The 9,174-nt window shown below is 33.7% G+C and overlaps 1 long non-coding RNA gene across 1 annotated transcript; it reads left to right on the forward strand.

Moving 5' to 3' along the window:
• The first annotated feature begins 950 nt into the window (after positions 1-950).
• Positions 951-6,559, forward strand: LOC134235654 (uncharacterized). Its single transcript, XR_009985456.1, has 4 exons — positions 951-1,050; positions 3,170-3,261; positions 6,042-6,101; positions 6,303-6,559. It is a non-coding gene; the product is annotated as an uncharacterized LOC134235654 (long non-coding RNA).
• The last annotated feature ends 2,615 nt before the right edge of the window (positions 6,560-9,174 follow it).

Below are 9,174 nucleotides of genomic sequence, written 5' to 3' on the forward strand. Positions count from 1 at the left end.
ATCGAACAGAAAAGTTACAAGAAGCCCCCCTCTACCCCTCCCAAAAGAAGGATTTTAGAGTATTGTGCATAGCTTTTTAAAAAAAATATTTTTATTTATTTATTTATGTAGACTCTATTTATCTATTTATTTATTTTTTGCTTGCCAATTGTTTTTGGAGGTCCCCCATCTTATAAATGTAGCTACGGACTTGAAGTGGCCGTGGTGTGATTCTATGCATGCATGAGTGTTGGGGACACCGACTTTAAGGTACTTACATGTATCTTTTTTGAGTTGTCTCGCTTTTAACATTATTTTGCCTATGCGATATTCCTCACCCTCCAATGGGGTAATAGCATTTTGCTATCACTTGGGACTAGATCCCAGTTAACAGCAATAAAATGGGTGAGGAAATAGAAAACGCATTCTATCATATTAGCATTCTGCCCCCCCTTTGAGTTTGTCAATTTTTAATCAGGCTGCCATTTTCACAAACCGTATTGCCATAAATTTTATTCATATAATTATACTAGTCCACGAAACCCATCCAACCCCACCCCACCCTGACTGTATTACTAAAGATGTACATGTATCTTGATTTTTTTGTGAATGCCATGTGTATTTAGTATTGAGTAAAATTTAAATGTAGCTTCCTTCAAAAAACAAGGTAACATAGTATAACTCTGTAGGTTAAAGAAAAATATAACAGAAATAGATGCCTGTTTTTGAGATCTCAACTTTGTCGATTTTGATAGTGTTCGAGAGATCTTGTCCTCAACGTCATGTAAAGGTCTTTTTATTGTTCAGTGAAAATTTTCATATTGTTCTTACTTTTAACCCCTCTGGAATGATATATAATGTTATTTCATTTGATAGACACATTTCAATAATGCTAAAATCCGGAATAAGAAAAGTCGTGCAATTTTAACTTCGTTTTCTACTTTTCCGCTTCGAATTCTATTTCCTGTGATTCCGATTTTCCATTTCGAACCAGTTCTGACTGTCTTCACTGTCTGACAAAAATGTACATCCCCAGGATGTGTCATTGTCAACCTAACTCATACCATCTAGGTAAGAATGAAGTATTGATGCCAACGAAGAAGTTGTTCCTTGGGCATAGTATCAGCATGTGCCTCTGGTATAAGACAGTATTAAAACTGCAAAACTACAGATTTGATGAGACCGCGTTGGAGTTTGAGTTGGTTTTTTTCATTTAAATTTAAGTTTCTTTTCAGCCTTTGGCCAAGGATTTTTTTTTATTGAATATATTTTGATGCTTAGGAAAAGCCTAGACTTGAGTGTTTTGTGGAGTGTAATGCAACAAGGGTCTCCAGTTTGAAATTTTGTCCAATGCATTGCATTTTGAAAATTTCTTACTGGGTACCTGTGTTTTCACCATGCCCTAGAAGAGACAGGAGAGACATATGCAATGGAAGTGTGTGGTGGGTGTTTGAAAGGGGGGGTTTTACAATTAACATAAGGAAGGAAACCAGGCTTGATTTCAGGACTGGTCACATAAGTTCGAATCCTGTTCTGGTCTCTCACATTTTAGTCCTGTGGGAGTGGCACATTGAAAGTTCCTATATGTTATTAAAATGTCATGAAAATATGATCAATTGACAAATTTTTAATACTTAATAGATATTTTTTTTGCCTACAATATGTACAAACTAATGGAGCCACTGTCTTGACAGAGGCTTCATACTCGTGATCAGATTTTTTTTCATGCCAACTCCATCCACCCTAACTTTCCTTTTGTAAGAGTATGGTATTTGAATTTTATTAAAATATTTTTGTGTTTTGGTGTGTGGTAATCCAGAGATTCCAAACATATGCTTTGTGGGTTAAAAAAAAAAGAAGAAAAATTGAATTATTCCAGTAGAGAAATTATGGAACAGAATAGTTCTTCAATCTTAACGAGGCCCAATCTACTTGATCTGCGCATACGTTTTAATGCAGCGTCGACTCAGGCACGTCACAATACCCTTGACTGCCGTCACAATTGAACACAATAACGTCACAGTTAAAATGACGTCAAATTGCGCTAAATTGTTTCGCTGATCTTGCTTACCTGGTAGCTCTGTAGACTATGAATTGAAAGATGGCATTTCTATTATTATTTTTTTAAATATAGTTGTATTTAAATTAATAAACAACTTTGGAACCTAATCAATTTTGAGGGATTAATTGTTTGGTACATATTAACTAATTTTATCCTGTTTTATTTCAATTTGTGAGTTTAAAAAAGCAAACACTGCAACTAAAAGTAAATGATTTTAGTCTTCCTCTTTGAACATGTTGAAGTGTTTACACACACTCTTTTTATTGCGGACTTAAATATACATGGATTATCTTCAGTTTTAAAAAATAAAATAAGTCTGTATGTCATTTATATTGAACCCCCGAAATATTTTAATTTTCTGTATATTACATGATATTAGCAAAAATTGAAATTTTGTCGCCTTTACCCCCCTCCTCCATCTACCCCTTTTTTTCCACGTAAAACAACGTCGTGTGTTAAGAGAAAAATAAAGCATGGCGAGAAAATTATTTCATAATCTATGAATTATTTATTTTTTAGAAACTAATACAGTATTGCAATCGTTTGTTGGCGTTATGCAAACCCATTGCGACCTATAAAATACGTAGTTGGATAGAATAAATCCAAATTTTGTGTTTTGACATGCCCCCTTTTCACTGCAATAAAGGCTACCTCCAATTTTCTTTTCATTTTTTATAAGAGGAATGAAAATTGCATGATATATGTGAAAAACAAAGAATTTCATCATGCATTTTTTTTTAATTTGTAAATTTCTTCGTTTATTGAAGAGTTTTAGTATGTAATTGTGTATAAAAACACGAAAAATGGTCCATATCTTGACAGTGCCCCCATTTCACTACAATAAAGGCAAGGTAACAAAATTTCATTCTAATTTTTCTAAGCATAAAACGTACAAGTATATTTCCTAGAATTAAAATTTTTTATCATTCCGTTTTCGTAATTTTCAACTAGATCGGGCCTCGTTAAATCTAAATTTATTCACTTGAAATGCAGAAGTTTTATTCCTTTTTTTAACAAAAAGAATTTTTTTTAAAATGAACAGGATAAAGTGAAGCATTAATAACTATGATAAAGCATTACTGTACTGGACTCTTTAGCCTTTGATTTGTGCTCTTCTGTTTACAGTAGAAGCATGGCTGAACATCAAAGTCTTGTCCCAGACAGGGAGCTTAAGAAGACAGTATGGCCGATGTAGCGGATCAGTGGATTAGATAATTAAAGTCAGTTTTAAGGCAATTAACACATTGTTACAGCTATTATTTACCATATCAGTTTCTCATATTTTCCGTTACTTCTTTGCTGTTTTCATATTTATCAATGGAATGAAAATGTAGACTACTCTGTGGACAAGATAATTAAGATGCACTAGCTCATTTCAAAATTGCTTTGTCCCATAGTCACTACGTTCTTTACATTCAGAGGCCTGGACATTTGATGAAGGCTCACATATGGCAGTTACTTGTAATACATGCTTAACTTTTGAATTGCCTTATTATGTTATTGGATTCCCTATCAGTCTGTCTGTTAGCTTTCTTCATGCCCAAGTCTTGCAGAACTTTACACAACTTTAGGGTAAATACCATGTGAGTTGACACATACTTAGAGTTTCAGATCTGAGATGGGTTTTTGGTGTAACCTAACAGTACAATATATTAAAGTTTGTCAACTTATTGCTTAAAGCTGAACACGACTCGTAAATAGGCATACGCTATTTTCGATATTATTATCTACGATACATCAACACCAGGGTATACTCTTCAGATTCGTTACACCTGTCTGCTTTATTGTCACGGGTATCGGCATAGAATGGCAACCCGTGTTCGTGCTGGTTATATTGCATTACCTTTGTTTACATTTTATTGCAGTTACGTATATCTGTGTTTGTTTGTATACTGCACTGACCTGTACAACTATAATTGTAAGTTTCTTTGGCATCTTACTTTCCTGCATTAGACAAAGTATTACGTTATTATTGTCGCTACTAAGTGCTCTATAGCATATGTTGTCTACACCGGTGTCGACTGATTACATTGAACAGTGACAAAGTCCTGCCCTTTATATAGGGTCTGCAGGTATAGCGATTCTCAGAACAAAAATGGCGGACACATTCCTTTTACGAATTGTGTTCAGCTTTAATTATGTTTTATATATAATGATCTTTAACAACATAGATTTTTATCACATTTTGAGATAAATACTACTTACTAAAACAGTAATTTACAGGTACAACTGAAGTTTGTCTGTCTGTGTATAATATCTTCTTCGAATCATTATTTATTTTCAAGAACTGAATTAAAACAGACCTTATTAAAAATTTGAATTGTCCTGTCAATATTTATTATAAACGTATTATGTTTGATCTTGCAGTACATGTACATGTATATAGGCTGTACGTAATACACATCATTGTACATGTTTTTCTTGGGATAATTGTGAAGGCATATGAATACACAGATATTTACTGTTTACCTTCTTTGTTACCTTTCTTCATAAGGTTGTATATATACTTATAATAAAGTGAAGATCTGATTACAATGTGATAGGGCCAGATACAGTAACGAGAGATCAAAGGATACAAATGTTTTTTGTAAAGGTACACTTTTCTTGTTGTTTATTTGGATTTGGTCTGTTTTAGTAACCTTGTTAGATAATATATGACAACAACTCCACATTGTGAAATAAAGAGAGCAAAAAAACTATTAGTTTTGTAGTAGGACACTTCTAACAACCATATGATAGGGTCATCGTAATTCAATCGCTTTGTCATACCTCAGACGAAGTCTTTGATTTTGATTATCTCTGAATGTACGTACATACAAAAGTGTTATCTAAATTTAGTCATCGGTTTTGGCAGGAGGTTTATGTGATCATTCACCCAGAATGCACCTTCGATGATCAGAAGGGGGTATCGTAAATGACTTCCCAATCCAATGTACTTTATGGGTACAAATCCTTTCTTAATCATATGTAAACATTTGCTCCCTTTGCCATGTTTTTATGGTTTAATGTTCTTTAATTATAGTGCCGAATAGGTGGCCCTTTTGTCTTCTGGTCACAGTGTGTATATTTTCAAACTCACTGTGGATACACACTTCACAATTTCTAAGTAATTGGAAGTGTATACGGCATATGATGTTTAAAAAGACGAGAGATTTTAGGGTAATTGATTAATCCTTTCATGTTTTAAGATGTGGTAGTAGACCCTCTTTAGGGTTCCCTGGAAGTGAATTTCTAATTGGTTTATGCTTCAGATATAAATGTACATTTGATGATCAGAGTCAAGGTGCACTGAGATTAATTAGTTTGTTTTGTAATTCAATGTGATTCTCCTAATTAGGTCTAATGATGTCACACTTAGAACAAATAGATCATTAACAGGCACCCATGGCCTGATTCCATGTCATTTTACAAAGAAGTGGAAGACACCATTGTAGAGTTTGAAGCAGGCCTTTTAAGTTTGTGATTGATGAGATTTTAGGCCCTGATATTGTTTATATTGAACTGCAGTGTTCTAATTAAAGTCAAAAACATAAGGTAGAAATCTATCAGATGCAGACTGTTAGACCACATAGAATACACTGCCTTCTTTGACTGTTTCATGGCCATTACTTGGAAGACAGGAAGGGAAAAAGTATCCAAGTTTCACAAAAATTTTTATACAAATACATGTATTATTGTTAGATTTTTTTTTTCTCTTTTCAAATGTGTGAGGTGGATTCAATTACAATTAAGTTACAGGCATTTTTTTATTTATCTGTAATACCAACAAAGAAGTCTACATTTGTTAAGGGAATATATATTTACAATGGCCGGTATTTGTTGAAGCAACAAAAAAGTGCATGCACTTTTATTGTAACACTCTCTGCAGCTGTGTTTTGTATCAGATTTATAATGTACTTTTTAAGAGGGTTTATATATTAATTAATATTAAGAAAAAGGACAAGAAAAGTAGTATTTAATGTTCCCCTCATTTTCTAAATATTTATTCTTTCCATTTCAGTTACTTCACAATAAACATGATGCAAAAGAAAGTGATGGTCCCATGAAAAGGCCATATTTGGTAATTTCCCACAGGATCTGCGCACATTGGGTTAGATCCCACAATTGCAGAATGACGAAGCAGTTTTATTAATGAACAGAAAATGATTCTGTGTAACCTGTTAAAAACCATGACTGAACATTTTTTCAATTTGCAAAATTCTTTAAATCTACAAAAAATCATATTTAATATGCTTTAATTTTTTTATCTCTTTTATTCCAGAAGAGGCTTCCTGTTGCCATAAATGGAGGGAAAAAAAAAACTTGTTGAAAATTTTGACCGAGGACAATGTGAGTAAGTACGTAGACATGATGAGAGATTTGAAAGCTTTACTGGTATCTCTTTTTATGCTGGCTGTCTCCTGAATGGCCACTTGTGGAGAAAAAAAGGATTTTACAAAAGATAGAAAATCAGATTTACCACACCTTTCATAAAAATGTTTGAGGTACAGTGTATAGTGTACCCGGTAAGGAGATTCTTTTCACCACAAATCTGTTTAAAAATTTTTGTATTTTTACATTTTGTTTGTTGTTGTTTTGATCAACAATTTTTAAGCGTCATCAGTAGATTTACATTGTAATATAGAATTACATTGAAGTACATGTACCATTGAAAAAGCATCCTATGATTTCAAAAAAAGTTGCTGAAAATTGATTCATAACACATGTAGCAGAAAACAATGAATCTTGAAGTACATGTGCACTGATTGCAACTACCATAAAGTTTTGAAGATAATTTCATTTTTATTAGGGTTATAACAATTAACTACTACATTATCCTTTCACAGACTTTGTGTCTTTGTAATTATGGTCTGAAACACTTGCCCTGATTTTGTAATTGAACATGATTTCAAAATTAAAATCTGAACTGACCACCTGGGTGTGTAAGCTTCTATTACTGTACGTAATTACTCTCTCGCATGATAACAGTTCATAAAGGTCCTCTGCTTTGATAATTTCTCATCAGCCAACCCAACTTTGGTTCCTTTTAATGCCTCAAATATAGGTAAATCTTTTCAACAAAATATAATTGGCTCACTTTAAGTCTGGAAAGTTTTTCATGTTTTTTTGTGATCTCAATCTCAATTTTGCTTGTGATTGTATTCCCTTATTTAAATTTTCAAGAAACTTTAGAGACATTATCAAATCATTTGAATAAATTAAGTTAATAATAAGCAGAGATCAAGGAATGTCTCCTTGGAGTTAAGTATAAAGGAGAGTTTCTGTACTGGGGCTCCTGACAGATCACGCTCTATGGAGGACTCCTAATAAACTGGTAGGATGATAAAGTGATTTTGACACACTTGTTCTTGGGTACAAACAAAAAATACCCTACAATTTGGGTTCAGTATTGTCCCGATGCAGACGTAAAGGTGGCGTGTTTCACTGCCAGTTGTCGACAGAATTCTAGGGGACACATTGTACCGGAGTTCTGGACTAACACCTATTTTACACACTTGTATTAGGTTCACTGACTCACTTTGGAGGTTCGCTTGTGCCGAGAAGGTCGTATTCCCCACCACATTCATGTCTGACAAATTTATCATGATTTGTCATCAGTTTGAAAACCGATTCCTCGACTCATGACAAAACAGTATTGGCCAATATTTACGTCAACATTGAAGGTTTTTTTTTTTCTAATTTAAAAAAACCCCAAATTTTGTATAAGAAATGACAGAGAAGTCCTGTACATGTCTTAGGAGGGTAAAAATGGAGGGTAGTATCACCAGGGTTTTCCTCATAAACTAGCTCATTGTCCCTCCAAACAATCTCTGTAAACTCCAGAATATTTGAAATCCTTAATGGTTGGCACTTCTGATGAGTGGTAGATACATTAGGAAATTATTCAAGAGATTTCCATTAATCACTATTTGCTAGGAATGTTTTGACGGCTTGAACAAGAGCTTGCCTCTGTGTATTTCTGTGCAATACATCTAAACAAACCATTAACATTGCATAGAATGTCATGCTAAGGAAATGAAAACACATTATATATCAGTAACTGCTCACTGCTAATTTGAATAATGACTTTTACAGAAACATAACAGTGCACTGTTTTGGCAGAGTTGTATTGTGTTTATGTGAATTCTATTGACAAATCACAGATTTTAAATTTTCTTCTTTTCAGACTGAGTGATGGCAAGGCATCAGAGGATTTGGTCTGTCCTCTTCAACCCCTTGTCACCATGCCACGGTTTTATCAATAATTCAGGAAAGTCTCCGCAGGCTTTCATTGAGGAAACACTCCTCTCTGAGGCTTGCCTGTATAAGAAGAGAGCAATCCCTTGGTGCAGCTTCCTTCACAGATCAATAAATTAGATCTCATGACCAGGCTAATTGTACATTTCCTCACTTTAGAGCAATTCATAAGGTATCACATGCAGAATTTTGCATCAATGAATTTGAGGTCTACTTCCTTTCTATTGAAACTGCTACTAATTGAATTGTTTTGTTCCAAAATGTGAATGAAGTACCATTTGAGAGCTTAAGATTGTTATAAGCTATTTCTTTTAATTAATCTCTACATTTATGTGCTTATAGTTGTATGTCAACCACAGAATGGTATTGCATACTTAATGCATCTTTTAAAATTGTCCCTTTTTGTGTTTCCTGTTTCTGGATTGTAATACTTTTTATTTTAATCAGCTCATGTTGGATTTGCTGACACGTCTGAAATACTGAGGAAAAAAGAGCTGCAATAATGATTTGTTAATTAACAGACATTTTGTTAAAGCTTTAATAGTCACGATTTTTCTTCCAGCTGATCTTTCTTGGAGGACAATTAAAAACCTTGATGAAACATATGCTATTCTCAGGAATTGTAAGTTTCCTCTAGGAAACCTAGAACCGGTTCTAAATTGTAAGGAAGAGTTTTATATATGAAGAAAAATAGCCTCCTAATTGCTGAATATGTAGTTCTTATGGATGAAAAAATATGGAAGCTATAAAAGACACCTCTAGTTTATTGTTTCTGCAATCAAATGTTCTTTCTCCAAGAGTTACAAGTTCTGCAGATACCTTGAGATATATAAATAAGACTATGTCATACCCCCCCCCCCCCCACCCCAACAGACAAGCAAAAAAGTGTTATGACT

This window comes from Saccostrea cucullata, unplaced genomic scaffold, assembly GCF_032062105.1.
Source record: "Saccostrea cucullata isolate Sc308-1 unplaced genomic scaffold, CSIRO_AGI_Scuc_v1 ctg117, whole genome shotgun sequence".
Classification (NCBI taxonomy): domain Eukaryota; kingdom Metazoa; phylum Mollusca; class Bivalvia; order Ostreida; family Ostreidae; genus Saccostrea; species Saccostrea cuccullata.